This window comes from Salmo salar, chromosome 12, assembly GCF_965601325.2.
Source record: "Salmo salar chromosome 12, fSalSal1, whole genome shotgun sequence".
NCBI lineage: Eukaryota > Metazoa > Chordata > Actinopteri > Salmoniformes > Salmonidae > Salmo > Salmo salar.
The window spans coordinates 12345591-12358861 of NC_138302.1; positions in this window are offsets into that span (position 1 = coordinate 12345591).

The window sequence follows — 13271 nt, forward strand, 5'->3', positions numbered from 1 at the left end:
TAGCGCCTTGCGGTCGGATGCCAAGTTGTTGCCATACCAAGCGGTGATGCAGCCAGTCAAGATGCTCTCAGCGGTGTAGCTGTTGAACTTTGAGAGGATTTGAGGGCCCATGCCAAATCTTTTCAGCCTCCTTTGTTGTGTTCGAATCATGATAGGTCCTTAGTGATGTGGACACTGAGGATCTTGAAGCTCTCGACCCACTCCATTACAGCCACGTCGATTTGAATGGGGGCGTGCTTGGCCTCCCGTTTCCTGAGGTCCGTGATCAGCTCCTTGGTGTCACTGACGTTAAGGGGGAGGTTGTTGTCCTGTAACCACACTGCCAGGTCTCTGACCTTCTCCTTGTAGGCTGTCTTATTGTCATCGGTGATCAGGCCTAACACTGTCGTGTTGTCCACAAACTTAATGAGGATGTTGGGAGTCAGCCACGCAGTAGTGGGTGAACAGGGAGTGCAGGATGGGACTAAGCACTCACTTTTCAAGTGGGATTCCAAACACAGGAACACGAAATGGCAAGTATGTACTAAGTTTACCGGAAGTTCTATAAGCGTACTTGGGAGAGAGCTGGAAAACAAAGCACGCACGGGAGCATACTTTTTTGTTCCCTTTGATGGGGAAGCTATCCCATAGCACCGTGCGACACAGCAAAAATTCCCCAAACTTCTGTTTCAATGGCAGACTGAAGACCCTTTTGGGGAAAAAATATTCCTGAGGAATAACTTTAAGTATTACGTTTATTTATTCACCAAATTATGTTCAGCAAATTACTTTTTCATATGAATTTTGTATTCAAATGTTAAGTCATTGCTGTTTATCAGCCCCGCTAGCCAAGCGAAGTTATCTCGTCAGATGCAATGGCTAGCTAGCTAGCAGGCAATCTCGTCCTAGTTATCAGCTGTTTAGGGATGAACAACTAAATTAACTAATCATAAAATCAGCAGTGTCGACAGTTTTTTTTTAAATCCTGAATTGGTGAACTTGCTAGCTAGCTAGCTAGCTAGCTAATTTCAATTTGTTTTCAGGGACAGATGGCAACTGATGAATTCATTTCACTCAGTGGCATTGGCGTGGTAGGACAAAATAGTGGTGACCGAAGTCAGCGTCCACGCGCCCGGCCCACCACAAGGAGTTGCTAGAGCACGACGGGACGAGGACACCCTGGCCGGCCAAACCCTCCCCTAATCCGGACAACGCTGGGCTAATTGTGCGCCGCCTCATGGGTCTCCTGGTCGCGGCTGGCTGCTGTCTCCATCATCCTTAAATGGAAGAAGTTTGGAACCACCAAGAGCTAGTCTCCCGGCCATACTGAGCAATCGGAGGAGAAGGGCCTTGGTCCGGGAGGTGACCAACAATCCAATGGCTACTCTGACAGAGCTCCAGAGTTCCTCTGTGTTCCTCTGATGAGAGAACCTTCTAGAAGGACAACGATCTTTGCAGCACTCCACCAATCAGACCATTATGGTAGAGTGGCCAGTCAGAAGCTACTCCTTAGTAAAAGGCACATGACAGCCCACTTGGAGTTTGTGAAAAGGCACCTAAAGGACTCTCAGATCATGAGAAACAAGATTCTCTGGCCTGAATTCCAAGCATTGTGGCTGGAGGAAACCTGGCACCATCTCTACGGTGAAGCATGGTGGTGGCAGCATCATGCTGTGGGAATGTTTTCAGCGGCAGAGATTGGGAGAATAGTCAGGATCAAGGGAAAGATGAACGCAACAAAGTACAGACAGATCCTTGATGAAATCCTGCTCCAGAGTGCTCAGGACCTCCGACTGTGGTAAAGGTTCACCTTCCAACAGGACAATGACCCTAAGCACACAGCCAAGACAATGCAGGAGTGGCTTCGGGACAAGTCTCTGAATGTCCTTGAGTGGCCCAGCCATAGCCCGGACTTGAACCCGATCAAATATCTATGGAGAGACCTGAAAATAGCTGTGCAGCAACGCTCCACATCCAACCTGACAGAGCTTGAGAGGATCTGCAGAGAAGAATGGGAGAAACTACCCAAATACAGGTGTGCCTAGCTTGTAGCGTCATACCCAAGAAGACTCAAGGCTGTAATCGCTGCCAAAGATGCTTCAACAAAGTACCGAGTAAAGGGTCTGAATACTTATGTAAATGTGATATTTCCGTTTTTTTTAAATAAATGTGCAAATATTTATAAAATCCTGTTTTTGCTTTGTCATTATGGGGTGTGTTTAGATTGACGAGGGGAAAAAACAATTTTAATACATTTTAGAATAAGGCTGTAATGTAACAAAATTTGAAAAGGTGAAGGGGTGTGAATACTTTCTGAATGCACTGTATTATCTGTTTGATATGCATGCATATAATTAAATTGAATATTCTCCTTTATAATTAGCCAGTGTTTGTTTTGTATCAAATGCATTTAGATTACATTAGGATGAAGTAGTCTAGGCCTTCTAACCAAGTTTACTTTCCAGCAGGTCAGCGCATGCTCTGTAGCTATTCCGTCTGGCCCTGTGGCCTTGTGACCGTACATACATATGTTTAAAGGTCTTACTCACATCGGCTACGGAGAGCGTGATCACACAGTCATCCAGAACTGCTGGTGGTCTCTTGCATGGTTCAGTGTTGCTTGCCTCAAAGTGAGCATAGAAGGTACTTACCAGCTCGTCTGGTAAACTTGCTTCACTGGGCAGCTCGCGACTGGGTTTCTTTTGGTAATCTGTGATAGTTTGCAAGCGCTGCCACATCCAACAACAGTCAGAACCTTCATTAGAGGAATGTGATCAAAGAGGTGGTTGATGAAATGTGTAGTGACGATCTTGTAGAGGGCTAGTCTGGGAACCAGTCTGAGTCATGTAGCTGTGACAGGTTAAAGGAAATACTCATAGCCTGTTATACATTAAAAAGTATTAGTAAGTTCATAGTATGTGAGGATCTTAAAACATCTAAGGTTAAAAAGATAATGCATTCTGTATTAGTTGATAGAGATTGACAACATTCATAATTGTGTTAAAGTTAAAATCCATCAAGCGTACAAAAGGTAAGAATTGTAAAAGGAATGTGTAAACGTTATATTGATTACTTTATTTTATAGTGGTGCCTAATTGAAGGGGAAAAGTAATAATCTGTGAACTACTAAATGCTCTTTAATCTATGAGCCTGAGATCGATTGCTCTGGTCTCCACCCAAGTTCGCGGGGAAATCGCGGTCTTTTCCTCATTACAGTAAAAGTTCTCACTGAGGAAATAATACCGTATCACTCTCGTGATTATTTCTCCCCTTTTTCAGGGGCGTAACATTTTTGGAGGCTCCGCTGAGATTGCTGCTCAGATGTCCAGTTTCCACATCCTGGTCGCTGAATTCCGAGCCAGCTAAATCCCCACATAACAACTCAGGCAGGCTGCAGTGAGGAAAGTGTTGCTGTTCGAGGAGAGCTGGAAGTTGGTGGTTAAGTACGTGTCAGCTGAGGCCATTGATCGACCATCAGAGACAGTAAGGACCATCTAATTCAGAGTCAACTCCTGCACAGTAAAAGTTCCTCCTGTTCTGTCAACATGACGACCGCCTTGGAAGAACTACAGGAAGAGGTAGTAGGAGAATTGCACACCCTGACTAAAGACAAGTTACTAGAGATATGTGATTTCCTTGACATCTCAGGCGAACAGAGAAGAGATGTTCAAGACAAATCCCGCATATCATTGATGACTCACATTATGAGGTTCCTTGAAAGAGAGGAAGCTGCAGAGTTAGAAGATGGCGGCATGTCGGAATTGTTGCTACTTAAAGACAAAATGACAGAGATGATCAGTGGCATAGATAACAAAACAGGGCAAACTGACCATGATATTGAAACAGCCGGAACACATCACAGAATAGAGGAACTGAGAACTGCAACCCCACAACAAGGGGTGGGAACTGAGCAGATTACTGCAGCCAAAGCCAGTGATTCTCTGCGTCAGCCCCAACCCCATGCTAATCTCCAGGTGAGCGTGCCGCTCTCACCCAGTGCACAGCCCAGCTCATACTGGCGCAAAGAGTTTAAAATTTCTGGTCAGATAGGTGAACCGGGCCAGAAAGATAAACTGATTTTTTCCAGCCTTGCCCATCAGATCGAGAATGGACTTAACAGAGGCTATCCTGAGGTAGAAATAGTAGACGCAGTAGTCAGGGCTATTTCTCCAGGCTCACAGCTACGCAGCTACTTGGAGGGTAAACCCCAGCTAACTCTTCCCACACTTAGATGTATCCTGCGTTCCCACTTCCAAGAGAAGAGTGCAACAGAGCTTTACAAACAGCTAGCTTCAGAAGCACAGCATAGCAAGGAGACCCCTCAAAGCTTCCTGATGCGCGTCTTAGATTTGAGGCAGAAAGTACTGTTTGCATCCCAGGAGTCAGAATCAGGGCTTAAGTATGACCCTGCTCTAGTCCAGCGCATGTGTTTACACACAGTCCTTACAGGTCTCCAGAGTGACAGTATCAGGATAGACATGCAGCCTCTCCTGCTAGATAGCGAAACATCAGATGAGGTTTTGCTAGAGAAGCTTAACATTGCTTGTGCTAATGAGATAGAAAGACGAAACAAAAGGCGGTTTAATTCCCCACAGCCTGCTACAACGGTAAGTGTAGTCCAGTTAGAAGATACGCCATCTGCAAAGTGCCCTGTGAAGGAAGCCAAAGCTAAGATACCCGCAGAACTGTTAACAGAGTTAGCTGAACTTAAGACAGGTGTAGCTTCTCTAAAAGGTCTCAGTGCAGAGATTGCTCAGATTAAGGAGACATTACAGCAGCCTATGTTTCAGTCACCGCCTTGTGTCTATGCCCCACCTCCAGTTAGGAGGCCAGATAGGGAACCCCAGCCACCTGTTTCCCAGCAGCACTATTACAGCAACTACAGTCAGCCCCAAGCACCTGACCCTGCGCAGCATCAATATGCACCTAACCTGTATACCAACCGTTCTGCTCAAGCTCCAAGGAGGTGTTTTGTCTGCCAGCAGGCCAGAACAGATGCACGCTGCACACACTGCTTCCGATGTGGGAGTGGAGAACATTTTCAAGCTGGATGTAAAATCCGGGGAGTCAGACCATCAAGAGAGGCCCCTTTAAACGGGGAAGGGTTACCGCTGAGGGACAAGTGTTAACCGTAGCTACCAAAAAGTCCCAGAAATGTGCAAATTGTGCCAGAGAAGATTCATTTGAGAACCTGAAACAATGTTCATCATGTAAAGAGACACTGTACTGTTCCAAAGTATGTCAAAACCAACATTGGACTAAACATAGGGAAAAATGCACTCACCTGAAAATTGACTCTACCAGGGAAAGGTTTTCCTGCACAGAGGAAAATGCCCACTCTTTACCATCCCTAGCTCAAGGTTGCCACCCCGTAAGGTCACCTCGCTAGTCGGCAGACAGTGCCTTATTGAGTGTCACCTGAATCGCCACCACCTCCAAGCTCTATGGGACACAGGCTCTCAGGTATCGGTCATTGATGAACGATGGAAAGAGGAATCTCTCCCAAACGCAAGGCTGAGAGATGTTTCAGAAATCCTGGACTCACCTGATGGTCTAATGTTGACTGCAGCAAATGGGACTGAAATGCCGTACCTGGGATGGATTGAAACAACTTTTCGGCTAGCCTCTGAAACTGACCAAACAAAGGAACTGATCATCCCAGTGCTGGTAATGAAAGGCTGTCACCTATCTCATCCCATCATAGGTTTCAATGTTATCGAGCACATCCTGACAATGACCGACAAGACTAAACAATACAGTACAGTAAAAACAGCTTTCCCAAGCCTCAAAAGAAACAAGGTGAGAGCTTTTATACAGGCTGTTAGCGCAGAACAGACAGATGAATATGCAGTGAAAACCAAGAAAGAGAAGGTTGCCGTACCAAAACACAGAAGCATTCAGATTGAGTGCCGTGTAGCTTCCCAGCCTTTCAAAGAGGACATGACAATGCTTTTCCAGCCAGACCTGAACCCGCAGTGGCCAGACGACCTTGAGTTCTTTGACACACTAGTCAGAGTCAGGAAAGGTGTTTTTCCAGTTATCATGCTTGATGTCTCTAACCCCACTGACCACGACATTGCCCTGCTAGGACGCACAATAATCGGTACAGTACAAACCATTATGACTGTGTTACCTGCCCAGGTCTTTGAAAAAACTGTCACCCCAGCCACAGTGAATCACACCAGCGTTCGAACCCCATGTACTGCTACTGAACAGTGGGATCCACCAGTAGGTTTAAATCACCTAACCGAAGAGCAGAGAGAAGTTGTTAGGCAAATGCTTAGAGAAGAGTGTCACTCCTTCTCCAGATCAGACAATGACATTGGCTGCATTGAACGATTGAAAATGACTATTTCGCTAAAGGACTCTGAACCAGTCAAGCGCACATACATGTCAGTGCCCAGGCCACTGTATCAGGAGATGAAGGGTTACCTTTATGACCTCATAGCCCAGGGCTGGGTTAGGAAGTCAAACTCTTCATATTCTTCACCTGTCGTGTGCGTTCGGAAGAAGGATGGGACCCTCCGGTTGTGTATAGATTACAGAGACCTGAACAGAAAGACACATCCCGACCGCCAGCCCATCCCTCGGGTCCAAGACATCATGGACAGTTTAGGTGGTAATTCCTGGTTCTCCCTCTTAGACCAGGGAAAAGCGTATCACCAGGGGTTCATCTCTGAAGAAAGCAGACCACTGACAGCATTTGTGACTCCATGGGGACTCTATGAGTGGATACGTATGCCATTCGGCCTCATGAACGCTCCTGCAGCTTTTCAGCGGTGTATGGAGGAGTGTTTGGAAGGGCTCCGGGATAACATCTGCATTCCTTATCTGGACGACACGCTAGTTTTCAGTAAAACATTCGACAGCCATGTGAATGATGTGCGAAAAGTTTTGCAGCGTCTCAGAGAGTATGGCATTAAACTCAAACCAAGTAAGTGTGATCTCTTTAAACCCCAGGTCCGTTATTTGGGCAGAATAGTGTCTGCAGAGGGCAGCCGAGTTGACCCAGCCGATTTTGAAGCAGTAAGAGCATTGAAAGAAATCAGACCAGAGACTGTGGGCCAGCTCAGAAAAATGCTTGGTTTACTCACTTACTACAGACAGTACATCAAAGACTTTTCTAGGAGGGCCAGCTGCCTGTATGACCTCCTGAAAGCAGATTCAGAGAAATTACCTCACCACCCACGGAAAACAAAAACAAAGAAAGTAAGTAATGTGGTGCCCTCAAACAAGCCAATCCTGTGGACTGACCAGCATCAACAGGCACTTGAACAGCTGATTGAGTGTTTGCTTCACCCACCAGTCTTAGGTTTCCCTGATTTCACTCAGCCATTTGTTGTACACACTGATGCGTCACACCAAGGCTTGGGAGCAGTTCTGTATCAAAAGCAAGATGGGAAGCTTAGGGTCATTGCTTATGGCTCTCGAACCTTAACAGCAGCTGAGAAGAACTATCACTACCACTCGGGCAAGCTAGAATTTCTACCTCTAAAATGGGCAATCACTGATAAGTTCCGTGATTATTTGTACTATGCTCCGACCTTCACTGTATACAGCGATAACAACCCGCTCAGCTACATTCTGTCTACTGCAAAACTGAACGCAACCACTTCCAGGTGGGTTGCAGAATTGGCTGATTTCCACTTTACAATAAAGTACAGGCCAGGCAAAGAGAACGGTGATGCAGATGCTTTGTCAAGGATGCCACTGGATGTAGAGTCACTGATGGAAGAATGTTCTGAGGAGCTTCCACCAGACACCATTGCCGCCACGATACAAGCAGTTGAGGTACAGAAAGAGGCTGTTGTACCTTGGTCACTTTCAGCTGCATCTATGTCAGTATCAGCTGAAGGTGAGACAACCACTGCAACAATCAGCTCGATCCCAAAAGATGGGATAAGAGAAGCACAAGAATCTGGTCCGGTCATCCGTCCTGTGCTCAATTTCAAACTGTCTGGTTCCAAACCGCCAGTTAAAGAGCAAAAGGAATGCAGTCCAAAGACAAAATGCCCATTCAGGGAATGGGACAAATTGACAATAGACAGTGATGGCATTCTGTACAGAATCACTACAGCCCACAAGCAGTTAGTTCTACCAGAGCAGTACAAAGGTAAAGTAATGGAAGAGTTGCACAATAACATGGGACACCAAGGTACTGACCGCACTGTATCACTAGTACGTGACCGCTTCTTCTGGCCATATATGCAAGCTGACATCGAGCACTATGTGACTAAAACTTGTAGCTGTGTCAAGCAGAAAAAGCCAGCCCATGAAACAAGAGCTCCTCTGACAAACATTGTGACGACACAGCCATTTGAACTGGTATGTATAGACTTCCTTCATCTCGACAGATGCAAAGGGGGATATGAGTACATCCTCGTGATTGTTGATCATTTTACACGTTTCACTCAAGCCTACGCCACCACATCAAAGTCAGGTAAAACTGCTGCAAATCTCATCTTCAATGACTTTGCCCTGAAGTTCGGGTTCCCGTCCCGCATCCACCATGACCAAGGGGGAGAATTTGAAAATCAGTTGTTCCATCAATTAAAGAAACTCAGTGGCATGGCGGGGTCCAGAACAACACCCTATCACCCGATGGGGAACGGTCAAGTGGAACGCATGAACAGAACAGTGTTGCAAATGTTAAAGACACTAACTGAGACACAAAAGTCAAACTGGAAGGAGTCTCTGAACAAACTGGTTTATGCCTATAACTGCACCCGTTGCGAAGTGACTGGCTATTCACCATTTTATCTTCTGTTTGGGAGATCACCCAGGCTTCCAGTTGATATGCTCTTTGGATTGTGCACAGAGGCAGGTTCCAGTAACCAGCGAGACTACGTGGAGAACTGGAAACGAGGGATGGAAGAAGCATACGCCATTGCAAATGAAAATGCTCAGAAAGCCGCTGAAAGAAGTAAGAAGTGGAGGACCAGGAAAACTCCGTAACTATTGGGAAGATACAATTCACACAGTAGTGAGACAAATGGGTTCAGACCTGCCGATTTATGAATTGAGACCAGAAAAGGGTAGGGGACGCTCCAGGGTCCTGCACAGAAACCTGCTCATGTCCTGTGACCACTTACCTTTTGAGACACAACCAGAAATGACCAAAGATGACAAAAGTCAGAAAAAAAGGAGACATCAGCCTGAATCAGAGCCTCTAGATTCTGATGAAGACAGCGGGGATGAATATGACCTTCATCATGAGCCGCTACAGGTTCCCACATCTCCTACAGTACCTGAGGAGAGGGATGCTGAACCAGCAAGAGAGTGGGAACACAGGCCCCCACCAGTGAAACAGACAGTTGCAGTGCCAGTACCTGATACGCAACCAGCACAGCCTCTGGTTGAAAAGCGGCTGGAGGAGACAACAACAGTTAAAGACCTGCCTGCTGAGGAGATGAACTTGCCTGCTGAAAATGTGCCTGATGATCGTCCACCAAGTGCCTTTCCTTCATTAACTGCTGCTGCTGAACCTGAGGAACCAGCCTACCAGCTGCCACAAAGAGAGAGACACCCTCCAAGACGTATCACCTATGATCAGCTTGGTATCCCTTCCTGCTACAGTATCCAGCCACAGTTGTTCCCTGTCTACTCTGCACCAGGAATGGTTCCATGGCTGCCATCACTACAGCAATGTTACTTTCAGCCACCTTACATGTATGGGCTTCAGCAAACATGAGGCTACAGAGTTGACATGTTTGACCATGGACTACTGACTGATTTCACAGACTGTCACAAGAGACAATTTGCAGACTATGCATATAGATCATTAAAATGGATGGACTGTTGATCAATGGTATGAGAAAAGACTGCTTATGGACTGTTTATACAGCTGGTCAACAGATATGGACTGTGAAAATAACTTGTTAGTTATATTTGAACTGTGACCCTTGACCTCTGCTCAAGTACTACCTTACAGAAGAGGATTTCCTAGGTCCAGTGCAGACAGACTGTTGAAGAAGACGATGTTGGTAATGTTGGGACAACATTTACTTTGTCGGGGAGAGTGTGACAGGTTAAAGGAAATACTCATAGCCTGTTATACATTAAAAAGTATTAGTAATTTCATAGTATGTGAGGATCTTAAAACATCTAAGGTTAAAAAGATAATGCATTCTGTATTAGTTGATAGAGATTGACAACATTCATAATTGTGTTAAAGTTAAAATCCATCAAGCGTACAAAAGGTAAGAATTGTAAAAGGAATGTGTAAACGTTATATTAATTACTTTATTTTGTGGTGCCTAATTGAAGGGGAAAAGTGTTAATCTGTGATCTACTAAATGCTCTTTAATCTATGAGCCTGAGATCGATTGCTCTGGTCTCCACCCAAGTTCGCGGGGAAATCGCGGTCTTTTCCTCATTACAGTAAAAGTTCTCACTGAGGAAATAATACCGTATCACTCTCGTGATTATTTCTCCCCTTTTTCAGGGGCGTAACATAGCCACTGGACTTCTCCTCCTCCACAATCTGTAGCACCCACGTGGGTGATTCCTCAGCAGCTCTGGGCGCCAGAAAGCTCTCCACACACAGTTCAGATTCAGAGTAGTAGGCAGTCATCCTCACTATGAGCCCTCTGCCTCAGATTTGCATCAAGTACTGCATCTCCCATTCCTCTCAAGCTTCAAATTATGTTCTCAAAAGATCAGGAACCATCAGCCAGGTGAAACAAAAAAGCTGGTGCAGTGTCCAGATCAGGGGAGATCAATCTTTGTGTACAGTTTTTTTTTAAGACAATCATGGTACCAATAATTGTTTCGATGACACCAGATGTCTGTTAGGTTAACTCTTTATGGTGTGGCTGGCTAGCTAGCAAGCTGGCTAATTGTTTTTGTTCGAATGATGTATCTGGACCAATGACTGTATATACAGTACCAGTCAAAAAAGTATTTTTACTATTTTCTTCATTGTAGAATAATAGTGAAGACATCCAAACTATGAAATAACACATATGGAATCATGCAGTAACCAAAAAAAGTATATTTTATATTTGAGATTCTTCAATGTAGCCACCCTTTGCCTTGATGACAGCTTTGCACACTCTTGGCATTCTCTCAACCAGCTTCAACTGGAATGCTTTTCCAACAATCCTGAGGAAGTTCCCACGTGTGCTGAGCATACATATTTTTTTGAACTTGTACCAGCATACAATTCAAAGAGAAAATCTATATTTAATTCTATGCATAACGTTATTCAGTGTTTAAATTAATACATCTGTGTCGACTACACCATTTTCCCCAAATGAACAGGGCAACGTAAGTATCTTTGCTAACACTCTGCAGGCACCACTAGACTAGCTAGCTATGTAAGTAACTCATTCTGTGAACCATTGGTGTATTAAAAGGCGCAGAGAGCATGTGATGCAGTGGCAGCAGCAGGAATTCTTCACAGAGGCTGGCTTGGTTGTTGCGGAGTGGTGCTTGCAATAATTCAATAATATATTATTAGACAAGCAGTAACAAGTCTTTACCCGTTTAGGAAAAAAGCATTTCATGTATTCGGTAATGTTACACTTACCCACATTTACCAGAGGGTTCAAATTGCAATGAGTTGGAGGCTAGATCACTTTGTCAGCATACACATAATAGAGGCTTCACAGTTTTATGAGAAGGCTATAAATAGAATCCACAGTGGCGGGAGAGGTTTGAATGCAGTGAGCAGTTACCCACTCGGTAAGCTTACATTAGTTGCAGGCTAGATGGGATACAGCTTTAAGTTTGAACATTTTGCATTTTAACTAACCCTAACGCTTTTCCTAACCTTAACCTAATTCTCCTAACCTGCTGTGTAAATTCAAAAACTCAATTCTGACGTAGAGCTGTATACCATCTAGTCAAAACCAAAGAGAAAGGTCCAGGACCATGGAGTGCGAGGGGAAGTTGATCAGACACATTGGTCCCACACTAATGTCACCTCAATGTGATTTTGAACATATTTAGCGTTCAACATGTAAAAATGAAATGGATTATGAACAGGTTCTGAAAGAGGAAACATTAATTACTTGAGAGAAGAAGGTTAACTAGAAAGTCACAATCTGTATGCCACATTATTGTAGCTATTAGAAAGCTATTGGGGTGATTCCTCACCAAACTAGAAAAAAATAAGATTTTGGGATTTTCACATTTAATCCATTGAAGAGTCCTTTGGAGTAAGGATTGTTGACATATATTTGACATTTGTATCTTAAAGCATAATTGAGAAATACACCATTTAATTTGGAACATTTGTGACATTTAACGACCCTGTTTATAAATCAGGTATGTGGTTCTCGTTAACGGCTGAACAGAACATGACGAGAGGATGGGGAGTGTGTTGTGCACCTGCATATAAGTTAGTTGGCTGAGTTTCATTGAAATTGTTGTTATATTGGCTTAGATGGGATGGTATAAATATTTTTTATTTAACATTGAGCATTGAACAATGCCTAATTAAGAAGCCTGTGGCCGCCAGCTTCTTAATGTTTTGCTACGGTGTACCTAATGAACACAACCCTGATTCTGATCCAACAAGTTGAGTACAACATTATTTAGATGATTGCGATATTAAAGTTGACTGTTATTATGACATTTTAACATATTATGACTTTTTGGTACATTGCCCTGTTTGTGGGATAAATTGCAGGACTATAAAACAGAGGCTCCTATTATCAAGTCTTCAGTCATCCCAGATATAACAGCTGCCATAGACGTCAAGGATATTACCAAAGCAGCAGTTAAACTGGACAACTTTCTATTCAACACCTTCTATTCAACTCATTCACTGGCAGACAGGAACACTTCCCATTTCCCCCATGATTTAAATCAGTCTTCCAATTGTGCGACTGGATGTGAAGGGTTTAACTTCTAAACAGTGATCCTTGGTGGGGCCATCTAGTGGATTGGGCTGTCATGTGTCTTTCTGTTCTAAAAGGCTTGGCTAGGAAGAGTCCCCTGCTCTCCCAGAGACGCTTGTGTTCCAACAGCTGCAGCTGAAGGGAGGTTGTGGGATTCCCAGTTTTATTGATGTTCTCTGTTATGGACTTTACTCATATTGTCCTTGACTGTGTCTTTCTGCAATCTCTGCTGTTTTTACATTTGAAAGTCTAAAAATAAAGCTGTCCAAAAGAAGCAGGTATTTGACTGGTCCGTTTAATGGCCATATCAGTTATAAGTCTGTTTCATATATGGTCCTATCCTCTGGTGCACAGCTCAAATTGCAGCAGATCTACCAATAAAGCAATGCCAAATTACCTGAGATATATTGCTGTGGAAGCTGGATGTATTTCTGATACACGCACTTC